Consider the following 17,533-nt stretch of genomic DNA (forward strand, 5'->3'; position numbering starts at 1 on the left):
TATAACCTGATCATTGCAAATCAGCAATACAGGTTCAGCACTGAATGTTGCATTTCTACTAGGAGTGTACCGAGTACCCGGTACATTTCCAGCTACCCGTACCCGGCAACTGAGAAGTGGGCTCGGCGTCGGGTAATGTCAGGACAGCTGGAAATAATCTTATTACTTACCTTTTGGTAGACATCAATGACCAGCAGCAGCGGTCCTGTGGCGGTGGCAGCATCGGAGGTGTCTTCAGCCTGCGGGGGAGTTGCAGGAATCCCTTCCACAGCACCGGAGCAGGTAAACCGTGTGTGTGTGTGTGTGTGAGCCGCTGAGGAACCACGTGACCGCGGCACAAACACACAAACACACACACACTTTACCTGCTCCAGTGCTGTGGAAGGTATTCCTGCAGCTTCCCGCCAGCTGAAGACACCTCCAATGCTGCCACCGCCACAGGACCACTGCTGCTGTTCCTAGATGTCACCGCCACCCTGCAGGTAAGTGCCAAACCGGGAACCCGTTAATTTTTTTTTTTTTTAACACTACCCGGTACAACACTAATTTATACGTTATACATGGCATGTGGCAGGCAGTTGTGAATTTAGTAAAACATTAGCAACATGCAATTATAAACATAAGGAGTTTTTCTTGTTCACAGAAAGTTAGGATTCACACTTCGACATCCATGACTCTCTATGTTCTACTGGACTCCCTGAGGTTGGTACTGGAAATTTTAATTTTCCATTATTTCTTTTGCTTTGCTACAAGATAATATAAAAGATTTGTACCACACACACACAAAGTAATACAATTACAGAATTTGTAAAGAAATAATCGAACCCTTTGCAATGCGTTGCACGCACAACTAGCTGCAAAATGTTTAGGTAAATATATTCATCTGAGTTCAGATTGTGCGACGTTTGTGAACTTGTTACAAACAGACGCATATTGCAGGTCAGTAGTCTAACTCAGCGGTGCGCAAACTGTGGGGCGCGCAAGATTATGTAGGGGGGACACGGGCTGCTTGCAGGGAAACCTGGGGGCGGGCAGAGCTGTGCACGGCAGCCAGAAGCTCCATGCTGCTGCTGCTTCTATGTGTCTGTGTGTCTGTGTCTTGCACAGGGGGCGGGGCTTCTCTCTGCACACAGACAGCCCCTCCTTCTCTTCCTGTCTGCTTCCTGCACCAGTTTTCACCAGCATGGGGGGTTGGGGGATTGGAGCATGTCGCCCCCCAGGAGAAAGTGTGTGTGTGTGGGGGGGGGTTGTGTGTGTGGGGGGGGGATTGTGTGTGTGTGGGGGGGATTGTGTGTGTGTGTGTGTGGGAGGGGATTGTGTGTGTGTAGGGGGATTGAGTGTGTGTGCGGGGGGGATTGTGTGTTGTGTGTGTGTAGGGGGGGGATTGAGTGTGTGTGTGGGGGGGATTGAGTGTGTGTGTGTGGGGGGGGATTGAGTGTGTGTGTGTGGGGGGGGGGATTGAGTGTGTGTGTGTGGGGGGGGGGGGGGGATTGAGTGTGTGTGTGTGTGGGGGGGATTGAGTGTGTGTGTGTGGGGGGGATTGAGTGTGTGTGTGGGGGGGGGGGGGGGATTGAGTGTGTGTGGGGGGGGGATTGAGTGTGTGTGTGTGTGTGTGTGGGGGGGGGGACTGAGTGTGTGTGTGGGGGGGGGATTGAGTGTGTGTGTGTGTGGGGGGAGGATTGAGTGTGTGTGGGGGGGATAGTGTGTGTGTCGGGGGGGATTGAGTGTGTGTGTGGGGGGGGGGGATTGAGTGTGTGTGTGTGTGTGGGGATTGTGTGTGTGTGTGTGGGGGGGGGATTGAGTGTGTGTGTGGGGGGGGGGGTTGAGTGTGTGTGTGGTGATTGATTGAGTGTATGTGGTGAGTGTGTGAGTGTGAGTGAGTGAGTGTATGTGGTGATTGATTGAGTGTGTGTTAAAATGCAGTGGTGCGCAAACTGGGGGTGGGGGGATGAGGCGCAAGATTATTTAGGGGGGGCGCAGGCGGCGTGCGACTAAAACTGGGTGCACGGGCGGGCAGCCGAAGATGTGTGCGGGTGGCTGAACAGGATAGTGCAGGTGGCGGCAACGTGATGGTGTGTGAGCGCACGCACAGGGGCTTCGGAGGTACGGGGAGGAGCACGCCCGAGCACGGTGAAGTCAAACGCCCCTCCTTCGGTGTCTGCCCTGCAATAGCGCTGTGTTCCTGCTCTCCTCCGCACAGCCACACACACAGACACAAATAGCCCCGATCCACGCTTGCAAAACTATGCAGGACACCCTGCGCTCATGCTTGGAGAGTTGGTGATGTCACCGCTCTCAGCGGCAGCGTGGACGCAGCTTAATTTTGCAAGCGCGAGCTGTTGAAATATGTAAGTATTTAAACATATTTGGATTTATATTGTATACCGTTTAATAAAGGGGTTTTTTTTTTCATGTGATTTTGATTACATCAGGCAGGGGGGGCCCGAGAAATTTTATGGATGAAAAGGGGGGCTCGGCATAAAAAGTTTGCTCACCCCTGGTCTAACTAAACGCTAACACTGGGGTGCTCAACTCCAGCCTTCAAGCCCCTGCACCCAAACAGGTCAGGGTTCCAGGATATCCCAGCTTCAGCACAGGTGGCTCAATCAGACCTCCACCTGTGTGCTGCTACGTAGATTAGCTCCAGCTCATCTGCCTCCAGCTAATCTACGTAGCAGCGCACAGATGGAGGAGGAGGTCGAGACGGATCAGTAACATCATCCGACACATGGTGTCTCCAGAGCGATTGCAACGGGAGATGGTGTTTTTACTCCATTAGGAGACGCCGACCACCAGCACACGGTCGGACGGCATTTTATAAAGGCACCAACCAAATACCCAAATTCCAAGTGCGCATTTGCTTGGAACTGCAAATGAAATTGTGTTTTAGTTTTTACACTATTCCATATTGCTCTTGTTTTTGGGACCTTCACGGTACTGCCATCGATGCATCACAGCGGCTAGATCACCCATTGACAAGTCAAACACATTGCTCCACATCTATTCTCTTGAATGAGAGTAGTTTTCATTAAGAGCTATTAGATTATATGGAACAAGTACGCCATTTTTGATCTCACTGTTCACCCCCCCCTGTTTGCAGCTTCTGCCTGTCAGTTTCTTATTTTCAGCTGCATGTAGTTTGCACACACACACTGTGCCTGTGTGATATGTTACAATGTTGCATTTCTTGCCTCTGGGCATGTAATCAGTGAGTTGCTACTGCAGCCGCTGAGATCCTTCTGAGAATGGGCTATTCTGCCCTCCCCCCTGTTTTGTTAACAGATAGTCTGTCCCAAGACTATTCCTTTTACCCACATTGCTCCTCACTTCCTTTTCCACCCTGGAGACAGTGAGTACAGCACCCATCTCTGTTACTCTCCTATGGCAAGGCCATCTCTTTCTACCTGTTTCAAACTACAAATCACTACTACACACCATCCACAAGAATCTGTATTTACTGCTGCTTTTCCAATAAAGTGAAGGAAATATTATAGGACTTGGAGTGATTTGGAAAGGGGGCTGAGTTAATGCTATCGGGGCTATTCACACAACACGTGACCCTTCAGAATAGAGATATACGTGTTTGAACGTCACTGCGCTATGTGCGCTTGTCGCTGCGTTTATTCTGCAGTCTTATGAGAAGTACCAGCAACTCTAGTTTGCCAATACAGCACAGAGGACATCTAAGGATTGCCCTAATCGTCATACTTCTCAGAGGTTATATGGCACCAAGGAGAACTTCAACATTGTTATGTATTTATTAGCCATTTACATATAACGTTAGAATGTAAAAATCAATTTCGATCTGTGCAACAGGACATTAATAAGTGATGCCAAGTTTATGCCCCTAAATAACTTCGATGTTGCTAGGCACAAAGGTCTATTTTGTCTTAGTTTAAAGATACAGTACACAGTATACTTTTCATACTAGCAAATGGTTTCACGTGATGTGAAATTTGAAGCGGCCTTTATTATGAACTGCACATAGGTGCACGGACAAACTGCAGATGGTAACCTCAAATGTCTGAAAAGGGGTTTGTGACAGAAACCTCAAGTTTGCTAATGTTTTTATCTTGCACGGTTTGTGAACAGAAAACAAAATGGGGTGAAGGCCTATTCTCCAGGATAAGTACCTGTCTGTATTGCTCCAAAATCGCTCACCCATTATTTTCTACTGCTGCACTAGGTCAAATGACAAATAGCTGCTCCCTGTTTACAAACTAACAGTAATAAGGCAGCTCGCCAATGCATTGTGTGCACCAGTTCACGGATGCTTTCAGAGCCAGACATTTCTCAATGTGTAACCATGAAACAATAGTCAATTGAATTATCCATGTTCTGTTAAACAACAAAGCAGAGGACGGCCCTTTTCTAACATTGTAACACTTCAATATGGTTGTAGCTTTACGATGTAGGTTTTCAAGCGATTCAGCTATTCAACACATGGTTGATTGAAATATTGAATGACTGTGCACTTATCATAAAGAGTGCCACCAACGATGTGCCATTAGTCTTTCCAGAGGAAGTAGCGATGTAATACTATCTATGAAGAATGGGAAGGCTCCCAGGGAGATGGTTGTAATTCTATCTTAAAAGAAGCTGGGGAGGAAGTAGAGCAAATCCTTGCAAACTCATTACCTGTTACTGGAAGCACAGGAAAGTTCCAGAACAAATACAGCAATACCCTAATTATCCTCATCCATAGGAAAAAAGACAAAGAAGATCTACAGGCCAGTCTACTTCCAACAGACCATGACCATTGCCTAGCGAAAAAGGTGGGATTTTCGCTGTGGATACAACACAATAGACCTCATCCAAGTTGTGCAAGAAGCGATTTCCCTTAAGTCATGAATATAATGCACCACCCAGTGTAGGATTTGTAGATTACGAAAAAGCATTTGATTATGTCTACACCTCAGTCGTTCTAAATGCATTAGTAATTGTTGACGGAGTGTACATTGATATAAGGAACACGTACGACAATTCCACATCAACCATTAGATTACATGAAGATACAAGCAAGATAAGGGTCAGCGAGAGTGTACGACAGGGTGACAAAACAAGGTCTACCATGACCGGCAAGTAACAATGGGTGGGCAACGGGCAAATTAAAAATCAATAGGGAGTATAAAGATGGGGTGGAGATTATTTAGAATAAAAAAAAAAAAAGACAACTCCTCAAGAGAACCTTGCATGGTCCCTGTGCTCCCATACAGTATGGGTGTGAATGTAAAAATAATTCACACAACCCACAGATGTATCAAGAGATGTATTCTGGGTATTAAACAAAGAGGCAGAAAAAACGCAAAGTATGAGCTCAAAGAAGATCGCTGTATTGATTAATAATGTCGGGTAAACAGTGGCATAAGTACTGAAGGTTCTAATGCTATTAGAGAAGTGCAATTGATCGAGGAGGGAGAAAACTTAAAGGACACAAGGGATCGATCAAATCGCCTTGTATTGGTAGAGAAAATATATTACTCTCACACCATAACCTGGACTGTAGGATCTTACTCTGTGTCTTAATGCAGTATGGGGCTATGCTGCCCCCTGGATGAGACACAGTCTCCCCCTCGATGGGCGCAACACTGAGCAATGTGAACCGGTACTGCCATGTTGCGTTGCTCCAAAACACGGGTAGATATCCAGCAAGTAGAAAAAGGATTGGTGGGACAGTGTACCTATAAAAAAATTTCAAACTCACCAGCAGTTGCAAAAATAAAAAAAAGATTCAATTACATAACAAACATGAAAACAAACCAAAACAAACTGAACAAAAATCTCCACCCACGCGTTTCACACGAAAAATTGCTCTCAAGGATACTACTTTTGGTGTGAAACGCATAGGAAGAGACTTTTGTCCGTTTGTTTGTTTCATTTTATTATGTAATTTAATACATCTTTTTTAATTTTGCAAATGCTGGCGAATTCCAAATCTTTTTATGGGTCTACTGTCCCACAAATCCTTTTTGTTCTTGCTGATTAAACCAAGAAGCATAAAAAATAATGAATAGGTTCAAAAGCAAAACAAGTCTGTGACATCATTAAACGGGCGACGAAATTAAAATGGCAGAGGACCAGACATATTGTAAATAGACGAGTTCTCAAAATACCAAGACGACCACCAAAAGTAATATGGGAGGATGAAATTCGAAAATGTGTTGATGGCGTTGCAGCTGCAGTACTTGGGGATATCAATGAGGAGGCCTTCATCCATCATTGGATAGATTAGGGCTGACAATGATATATATCTATAAAATGTACTGAACTGCTCCACATACTCATTATTTCCGCAGGACTCCTGTTATGACAAACGTTGGAGGGATGCTCTAAATTCAATGTCCTAATCAATAACACACACAACCTTATAGCAGAAGCAAAGTGCACAAAGATAAAGTTAAGAGTAAGATTTTTCTTAGAGGGAATGATATTTAAGTAGAATTCTAGTTATTTTATATTTCAATATAACTACACTTGAAAGTTGCCACATAAATTGAACTGTCCCTTTAGCATTACACGAGTTAAGTACATGTCCAACCTAAATAAATAGCAAATATTTGATCTATTTCTATGACGCAGTTCATGCTGCAAATCGAATCACGGAAATTTCCAGGATGTAAATCACCCAACATCTTTATGCTACGTTGTTTCGGACCGAGTGAGGCACATTTTGTTTGCATAACACCTTCCCTGAAGACCTGTGTTTACTTGTAATATCCATACAATCTCAAATCAGGTAAGAAAATATTCAAGGACAACCAACCATTCTGCGTACAGTATTATAGTGCTTTCCTGGCACCAATATGGTACATCGTCCCCTATGATACAGACCTTCCAATTCTCACTAAATATTAACATCAGCAGTCTCAAACTTGAATGAAATATTGCTGAGTTATCAGTAAGATGCAATTAAAGTGCTATCATAATATCATAAAAATCGCACTGATATTGATCTTCTTGGGCAGACATAGCAGCTTATAGCTAGAATACCACCAGTTTGCAGACATTTGTAACCCCGCTAACAATTCAAAGCAAAAAAAAAAATAACTATTAAAAAAACAGTCAAAACCCAGTCTTTATTTTTATTTTCTTTAAGCAGCACTCTCACAAAGAGTACTTACAGTTAACACATCATGCAGCCATGTCCCACTAGCAGAATGGTAACCCTGCACTTATTATTTATACCTCAAACTGAAAACTACAGGGGGATTTTTTTTTACAATAATAAGTATGCAATCATGGAAAAGAAAATGAATAAAAAAGTGACATGTCAGAGCCGAGCTCAGATCCCAGTGACTGGTCCTTACGACCATCGGACGCAGGAAAAAAAAAAAAAACAACCTTGATTTAAAGCTTTGAGCATGAAAAAAAACCAACAAGTTATTTGGCTCTCAGGAAGACAATGGTTGAAGGCCCATGTAGGGGAAAAAAAAAAATCTACAAGTCTATAAATATAGAGTCTGGCCAAGGTTCTGATGAGGAGGCGGCTGCGCCGAAGCATTATTACGGCGCCTTTTTCTGGTTTGGCTAGAAATGTCAATGAAGTTTAGAATGTAAAACATATATGTTGCTCATGTATATAGCGGTGTGCTACATGTGCCCACTTAAAATGACTGAAATCATCATATGTCCCATCTCTAAGCTTATGTAAACTATATATACACTATACTATATATACTTTACATATCCCCCAGGTATCTCGGGAGTGATCATTTTTGTGCACCGGTGTCTCCACGTGTTGTATAAAGGTGCGTTTGGGTAGCTAGATCGAGCACTTGGAATTTGAACACACGGAGTCCCTCAGTCTCTGCCTCTGGACGGGAGTAACGCTACCTTTAAGGAAGACAGGTGTTATGGAAACCATTGTATTTGCACAAGGCAGTGCTAATTTAACCCGACATTAAGACTTTATTTTTACACATAATAATTACCTTTGTGGATATGTAACTAAAAAAAAAAAGAAGCGCTAATTCTAAGGTGATGTGTGCACTAATGTGTGTAATATACCTATTAACCTACAATTAGTAGGAATATAGAGGCAGCCTATGATATGACTGACCACCTAGTCAGAGATGGGTGAACATGTGAAAAAAATGTATATCACTGGCGCTATAAATGCATGTAAAATGAATAAATAATAAAAATGGTATACAACCCGGACTGGTGTGGATATCAGAAACCCGGGATGATGATATCATACACATGGAAAATAAAAAGAAATACAAAACATAGCGTACTACTGCAAAATACAACAAAATAACATAACATGTAGACACTAGACTATTAGCTGAGAGCTGAGACGCACAACAGGTGTACTTCAAAAGTAAAAACACATTTATTAAAACAACAACAACAACACTAATAATATATGTGGATATGTGCTAAACTCAGGGAGAATAACATCCCTTAACAATTTAGATAGCCTACTGTTATTTGGCCCGATTTAACAGTGCTTAGTACATCTGGGCCTCTGCGCCAAGTACCAAAACTTAGGGGGATATTCACTAAACTCAAATGAAGGGTATCGGAGCTTGATCTCACATTAACTGTCATACAAGTCAATAGGGCTTATTCTGTAAACTGCGACATTGCAGTTTCAGCAATGTCCCACAGAAAGCCATATTTAAGTTAAATGGGGTGCTCCGTACGATAGTGAAGAGACGGCACGGGCAGCTTATAGCCCAAGCCCCATTGTTCATGAATGCCAGATAGCGCTCCCGTATTGGAGCTTAGTGAACCCAGGCCTTACCGTCTAATCTATTCAGAGAAGAGGAGATTTGCTGCACCTGTATATTCCAAGCCATAAAGCCCAGCATATGATCGTATATTTATTTTATAATCGCCTCCTCCTGTGTATGCAGATCAGAAAGCAGTAATCCTAATGCTGACCTTTACCTCTCCAATCTCACATATTACAGGGAAAACCTCCAACATGTTTTCATCTGAAAGGAAGATTGATCCGAAATACTTTATGTGCAGGCTAATAAATACGGCTACTTTTGTGACCTAGCTAAGATAAGTGCAACTTTAGCAAGCATGTCTAAATGCAGAGAATCCAAATCAGCCCCTGGTGAAAGTGTGTGCGTTAGATGTCCAACTCCGCTTCCATGTAAAGTACATCAAAACAGATTGCATTTTGAAACAACGGTTACACGTTGTAGAAGGTGTTATCTGCCAAAGTGTTTCACTTTACTACAATCCAACAGATATTGCCAAGTGTCACTGGGAATTGCGATGGTTCAATAACCCCTATACAGATGTAACAAATGTTATTGCTCCAGCTGGTCCGACGGTGAGATATTCAGTGTTATCGCTGCCATTGAATCCTATAGAAAAGCCGATATTCTGCATCAAATCGCACAATATTCTGCATGGTCAGTGTTGGCAAAACAGCACAAAGCATACCAGTTACCAGAAGGGAAAGTACTCGTCTTACTGGGAGTACCAGCCATAAAAATAAAAACCTTACATACATTTTGTTTTTCACTACAAAAGACAAATCATCATCATGTGAGCATCTTCCCTGCAGATCCAGCATTTGACCTTTTATAACCTGTAAACTAAGAATACCCATCAAGAACATAGATGTTGAAAAAGGTGGCCCCTATTATAGCACTTCCAATGGTTGTAATGATGACAATATTAAAAATAATGCCTTTATTAGTATAATATAGTAAAATAATGGTGGACTAACAAATACTACATTATACTAATAAAGGCATTGTTTTTAATATCATCATTACAACCATTGGGAGTGCTATAATAGGGGCCACCTTTTTCAACACCTATGTTCTTGATAGGTATTCTTAGTTCGTATGTAATTAATTCCAGCATCCCAATCAGTCACAGAGTAGCGAGAGTGTGTTTTTTTCCTTTCCCCATTTCCCTCCTTGTATAACCTGGCCTTAAACCCATAGCAGAGGAATGCTCGATATTGGGCACTGGAATCCTATACTGATCCCGAAGAGACTGCCAACATGAAATTCTCTATTACTTCCATGATTATCTAATCATAGTTGCCATTGTAATGCCATCTAATGAATCTCAACAATGATTCCTACCTACTTTCTTCATTATGAACAAACATTGATTGGTGTAAAAAAAAAAAAAAAAGGGCACTAAAGACTTACATCTCATTGGGACTGCTGAGGCAGCTGGTTATATAGTTACAGGTGGCTCTCTTTTAAACAGATCTGTATGTACTTTTTAAATGAACAGTCACCCTGAGAAATGGGCACAGTGTTATATAGTATTGCACCAACTCAATTGGAACATGTACTCCAACTACAGCTCACAAAAAACAGTCAGGCACTCAGACTATGAGAGCAACACAAACCAGTAACCGAATTCTTATGGATAACATGGACATATGTATTTTTTTCAACCTCATCTACTATGTAACAAATGAATTACAAACAATTATGTTAAAAAGGTGCACTGTCACCAGAATGAAGCAACAGCTTATGAATGCAAGTTTTACATTTGCACGACTAATGAATATTTTAATGCAAACCACATTTACAATATAAGTTGCATCACAACAGGTGCAAATGTTTGCAAAGGAAATAGCGCCCAAAACAGACCCAGAGGAAAATATTTTTTCACCATAAAATCTCATGCTATAAATGTAACACTTGTTTAAAGGGAAGTAGGCTTTTCAGGTGTTGCTCCTAAACAACATTTATAAGTAGACACTTGCAGAATCATGGTCCTTAACATGCTTAAATAAATAGGCAAGAGACACCGTGGAAAAGAATACAAAGACTTCATAAATAACTGCAACAACAATGCAACTCGTTTACTTATTTATTTGAATTCAATCATGAGACTGCCATTATTAACCAATTACAATTCAAATCAATGTTTGTATTGAACAAGAGCGTTGAGATCCAATCCCTGATGTGCCTTATTTTAGGGGTCCTACTCCAGTCAAGACCCCTCAAAAGGTCAGGTTTTACGGATATCCCACCTCCATTCTCAGTCTTTGAGAACTGAGCCACCGATCCAGCCATCTGTGCCGAAGCTGGGATATCCTTAAAACCTGACCTGTTGGGGAGTCTTGAGTCTTGAGGACTGGAGTTAAGCACCCCTGCCTTATTACCCTAAACAGCCCCATAAAACAACATTGCGGCTATTAATATTAAGTCAAGCGGTCCCATAAGGTATGTTCTTACACCACGCCAGAGCTCATGATCACCTGGCTGTAGCAGGACCGTTGATAAATGGTATTAAAATATATAAATCACCCCAGCAACACACCCCTTTCTTAACACACAAGTGCTGCATAGATTCTGAGCCGTGATGTCAGGTGCACTGTTCACCTCCACCTCCTCACACAATTACTTTGTGACAGCCAAACCCTTGGGGTGTGTCATTATTAATTTGCTTATACACCCCACATTCGCACAACTCCTTTTACCTGTAAACACTTTTAAACATCTACATGTCTTCCTAGATTAGTGGCTTATTCGCCCCTTTGATAGCTTGTCATGGCCGACACAGCAGCAGAGATGCCATGCAACACAAAGCATAATTTAAAAAGGAGCAGTTCAACCCGGTGTGTCAAATCATTATTTTTTATTCATCACTGTAATTGGCTTCCTGAGAAAAAGTCAACCACCCCTAAAATAACAGTCTTACGGATTTGTGTCTTGTGAATAATTATTATGCATCACTGTTCACCGGGAACACTGGCTTCCAGCATATAAACTACTGTCTTGTTTGGTGAATGATGGCTTCATCCTTACTTTGCAAACAAGACAGAGGAAAGCTAACAATGTACCCAGGGCTTTGAGACCTGGCCGACCGTCTTATTACCAAAAGACATTAGATAAAAAACCCTCCAAAGCATTTGTTTCCAATAGAAATATTAAAAGCTTTAGGTGCACTCACATGCCCATACCAAGCTTGCCTTGGGTGCCCGGAAACCCGCTCCCGACGCACGGTGATGCATACAATATAAATACATTCTTCTGAAAGGAGAGAGACGCGGAACCCTAAGGGTCTTGAAAAAATATATATATTCTTTATTCCAAGCCAGGAGAGGAGCTGCTCATGCACTGCCCCCACTGGGAACGAAAGCCAAGATGTTACTGATCTGTATAAGACTGACGACAACATCCACTGAGGGAAGGGGCTCACACATGGCCGTGTGAGTTTTTTCTTTTCTTTCCCTCACCAAGCACATTCTCCTCTGAGGGTGAAGTCTCACACTAGCCCGTGTGAGTCGTTGAAACTTATGTTTCATGTTTCATAGATTGTTTATTTATTGACATCAACTGTTTATCTGTACAGTTTCCCTTTCCCCTCCCCTCTCCCTTTCCCCCTCCATTTCACTTCAGAAGCAACGAATGTTTATTTTATTATATATGCACTAATCCTGTGTATTTTATTATCTTTTCTCTTTTGGAGTTCCACACTTTGCGCTGACCACTACCATACTTCCAATGTTTGGAATAAAGAATCTTTTTTCCAAGACCCCTTAAGTTCCGGTTCTTGCTTCATTTTGGAGAATTTGTTTACAGTATATAAAATATTAAAGCAGCAATATTAGTTTCCATTTTTTTAAATTATTATTATTTGTATATGTAAAGCATGTGACAATGTATAATTCTACATTCTTACCTAAGCGGGCAATCGTTTGGTGCTCCGGTTATAAAATCTGTCAAAATCCTGATTGTGTGACTAACATAATGGCTGCTTCAGTCAGTGTAACTCAGCAGCTACAAGCTATCCTTACATCACTACAGTAACATTATCTATTGTTACAGTTTGCAGCTCAAACTGCTGGGAACCTTGGCAACAAATTATCCCAAACAGGAAAGTGTTGCAAATATCTTGCACTGCTTTGAAAATGCATGAAAAATGGCATTAAAAGTTGTATAAAAACAACAGTGTCACTATTATGTAATACTACAGACCTGATTTATTTAAAGAAAAGGATGTCACACGGTTTGCTGCTTTAAGGAGTGTTTAAAACAAGACTTGCAGGCTAATGTATGCAGTTTCTCCATACATTACAGATTCTATATTGAGAAAGTTGAAGAAAAAAAAAAAACAAAAACAGTCACTTTTATCCAATACTACAGGACATACATATATTTTATTTTTTTTAACGAGATTTCACGTTTTTCTGCTTTAAACGTTTATATTTTTTTCTGAATACTTGTCGGATTTATTTAACAAAATAGTAATGTTTAGCCACATTTATCCTATCCATGTCACTTGTTGCTTCGATATATCAACTTTGTTTTTCATTTTTAAAAAAGGTGCAGTTCCCCCACTGCTCCACTTCCGACCCCCTGGTTTCCCATGGATGGGAAGCAGCACGTCCTTAAAGCTGAGCTGTGATAATTTCACCCCAGGAATCGGTCTAGGACATTTGGTCGCTACCATTTCAGCGCTTCGCCGCGACTCTCGCTGCCGCAGTAAGTTGCTACCACTATCGGCCGCTAAAGGTATATAAAACTCCCTACCTTAAAAAACCCTAACCTAAGCCCTTACTCTAAAACCCCCTACCCTAAACCCCTTAAATTAAACCCCCTACCCCAACCCGCAATTAAACTTACCTTATAAGCGGCCGGCTGGAGAGTCCAGCAGCAAATCGCCAGCGGTCATATGATCGCGGCAAAACGGCCACGCCCAAATGTCCTATCACGCCAGGAATTCCCTGGTCCCCAGATACACATCAGGAAAGGTAGCGCTAGTATTACGAGGGCCTATGGGAAGTTGCTGCTTCCTAATGACCCGTATAAAAGCAGGATATTTAAAACAGGTAATTTTGCGTCACCTGGACGGGACGATACCGGTGCTACCAGGATATCTGGAGTTCTGAGAGACCACCTGCTGCCCATCAATGTAAAGAAAGAAAGAAATAGAGTAGGGGGGACCACTCATTTAAGGTGGTGTCTTGCATAATGTTTCATTCCTGCACACCCTGTCCTGATAGAACAGTTTGAGAATCTACAAGTTTCCTTTCTTGCAGACAACTTCAATGGTAATTATGTGGAGCACCACCAAAGCATACTTTGATATATATATATATATAGATTAGATTGATAACACACACACACACACATTGCAGCGTTTCACAAAGCAACCTTCAGCACTCATTTGCAGAGGGTGATAGAATGACCCCTAGGTTGTGTGTGACTGCATCCTGAAATAAATGTCAGGGTCTGTGGGGATCACCACCAAAGTCACTGAGGAACACATCATTGAAGGGGCATCAAATCTAGATCAAAGAAAAAATTGCATTTAAAATGTGAAAACAGTAACATTATCATTTTAGGAAAGTTCAACCTCCACATCGATGATCCAAGAGCAATCTACAAACTTTTTGGATGTCATGATATCGCTTGGGTATGGACAACTGGTTTATGCACCTACAACAAGCACGGTCACACACTAGACCTCATCTTTACAAACGGTACTTTAACTCTCTGAACTTCAGACCAGGATACCGTTGTGGCAATCAACAACTCAACCAACTAGATCAGCTATCCCTCGAGTCCAGACGCAAAGTACATTTTTCCTGTCTTGCCTTTAAATACTCTGGGCAAGCTACCCGCCTATCTGAACAAACTCATCACCCATACCATTCGCAACACTTATCCAAGATCTGACTCCAAAAGACTGTTCACTATCCCAAGGTGTAACAAGGAATCCGGCCGCTCCTCTTACTGTGCACCTCACAACTAGAACAATCTACACTGTTCTAGAGACTCAAAACAGCCTCCAGTTTAATTAATTACAAGACTTCAGCTGTCTCACATTTTAATCTTGCCTATAACTGTTACATACGCTCATAATCATAATCTCCAGAGGCCTATGACATTTTTGTAAATTGAATGTATAACTTGCTAATTTAATGTAACCATGTATTATCATCATAACTGTGGCCAGAACATACTTGAAAACGAGAGGCAACTATGTATTATTTCCTGGTAAAACATTTTATAAAGCAACAAGAAAGTACCGACCATTTAAACTGTTGAATCCTAGAGCCTTAAAAATCATCCTCACAGGCACAGCCACTGCCCTAACAACCAACACTGATGTTTCCTCACTTTATGAAACCTACAACTGCTCCCCTAAGACCAAGCAACAAGAGAAACCAGAACAGCTGGATCTCTTCTAAACTACCACTCAAATGCCAAAACAGGAAATTCAAGCACACCTGGCAAAAAATAAACACTGCAAAAGCATTAGAGAGCTACAAGATCACACTTGCCAAGAAAGCCTACCCGACAACGAAAATGGAAGATGCAGATAATGTCAAATCATTTAAGACAGTAGCCATTCTGACCAACCCCATCTACCTTATGAATGAACCAAAACTGACCAAAGAGCTTTGTGTTCAATCAACATTTCCACTCCAAGACCCAGAATATCATGGATAGTCTGAAGTTTATCAATAGAAACAACTCGTACTTGGATTGCACTCCTAGCAACATCATGTGCTTTGGATTCAACCTCAGAATAAAAAAATGTGACCAGAATCCCTGCCCGTCCTTGCTTGTGAAAGCCTCAGAAAGCATATTCTTCAGCACCAACCTCAGGATTGTCGACCAATCAATAGTACAAAGCAAGTTACTAGCCAACCTGAAACCTGCCTGATTACAAACAATTTAGAAAAAAGTCAAGATTGGATACCTCAGGCCTAAAACAACTTTAGACCCATTTCCAACCTCCCATTGCTCTCCAAGGTCCTACTGTAGATAAATTGGAACTCCAAATTTAAGCCCATCTAGAAAACAATAACATTCTGGACATAAGTCAGACAGGCTTCAGAAGACATCACAGCACCGAAACACGTACGTACGTACGTACGTGCGTGCGAGAGAGAGAGATATAGGACTTGCTGACTTCTATGGACAGGGGAACGCCATCAATTCTCATCCTGCTGCACCGCTTTCCACATGGCTTACCCTAGTCTCCCATTACACAGACCAAAAACTATTGCAGGGATATTTGACCAAGCTCTTAACTGACTTGCCTTATTAAGCAGGATAAAAGTATATATGCAGAGGATTAGCACACAAGAACTGGTTATGCACAATTCCATACAGGAAAATAGGATGCCCAAAATGTATAGATTATTCATCAGATGAGTGCAAATGAAAAAGCAATGTTTTGAGTCACATGACCCTCTCTCAAGCCAGTGGTATAAATTAAAGACTCCTCCCTACCTCTCCCCCATCCCCCAATATAGTCATCAGTGTTCCATGTGTGGGCCCGGAAACATTGCTTTATCATTTGCCCTCATCTAATGAATAAACTACATCTTTTTGGCATCATATTTACCTCTACATATATATTTTATCTTGGATGATGGACTAGCCATGTGAATTTTAACATCCTATACGTGTACTATTTTTCCTGCTTTATGAATCTTTTGTATTTCTTGTCCTTTTAAAGCAGTACCACCCAGAGAGAATACATGAATAGAATATTGTCAACAACACACAGTGCATATGGAGTGCCTCGAAGCTCAATTTCCTCCCAACTAACATTTAAATGAAGCTACTGGGTCCCACCATTGCAAGTCATTGTCTCAAGTATCACCAGTATGCAGATAACACCCAGCTGTATGACTATTACTCCAGGTGTGCCATGTTACTCAGCTGCTACTGAAGCCTGCATTGCTGATACAAAAACATTGATGTGCGACAGGTGGATAAAACTAAACAGACAAGACAGACAATTGTCATATAATACCAGAACCAAATTGATAAACTAAAGGACATAAAAAACATCCAAATCCAAAGAAAACAGCAACTCCAGTCTTCAAGCCTTTCCAGATTTTTAAGAATATCCCTGCTTGAGCACAGATGGTTCAGTCAAAAGGATTAAGCCACCTGTAATCAAGCAGGAATATCCTTAAAACCTGGACTGTTAGTGGTACTTGAGGCCTGGAGTTAGAAACCACTGCTCTAAAATATCTTTCAAGACAGTAAAAAGCCTGGGTATCACCATTGATGGTAATCTCACAATAGACACAAGTCCTGCCTCTACCACCTCCACTTTATCAAGTGACTCAAGCCAAACCGTTGGGAAGAGGACCTGCTGAAGATCAACCACACCACACTAGTGTGGCTTGTCAAACAAATCAATCATTTACAGGCGATTCAGAATATCGCAGCTAGAACTATTGGTAACCTGCACAGATTATCACAGGAGTAGAACTTCATTGGCTATCAGACTGCAAATTCAGTTCAAAGTCCTCTCTAAAATCTGCGAAGGAGACCACACATGGCAATCTTGGACCACAATCCTCCATATCAGCCAACAACACATTAATTCAGGTCTTCGATTCAAATACACATTCTCAGCAGAAGGACCAAGCTCTGGAACAACCTCCCAGTGGACATCAGGAAAGCCCCACCTACTGTAGCAATCTTTCTTGAATTCAGGCCTCTTCTGCAAGGCCTCAATTACTCACCATATTGATGCACGCAGTGTAACCGTTCTATAATAGTTGCGAATTTATTTATTTTTTTAAAACCCACTGATTTAATTGGAAAGAATTCTT

General features: G+C 41.7%; 1 protein-coding gene across 2 annotated transcripts in view; it reads right to left on the minus strand.

Annotated features, from left to right (window-relative positions):
* DYM (dymeclin) overlaps window positions 1–17,533 on the minus strand; it is a 516,199-nt gene that overhangs the window by 495,336 nt on the left and 3,330 nt on the right. The window lies entirely within an intron of this gene.

This window comes from Ascaphus truei, chromosome 1, assembly GCF_040206685.1.
Source record: "Ascaphus truei isolate aAscTru1 chromosome 1, aAscTru1.hap1, whole genome shotgun sequence".
NCBI lineage: Eukaryota > Metazoa > Chordata > Amphibia > Anura > Ascaphidae > Ascaphus > Ascaphus truei.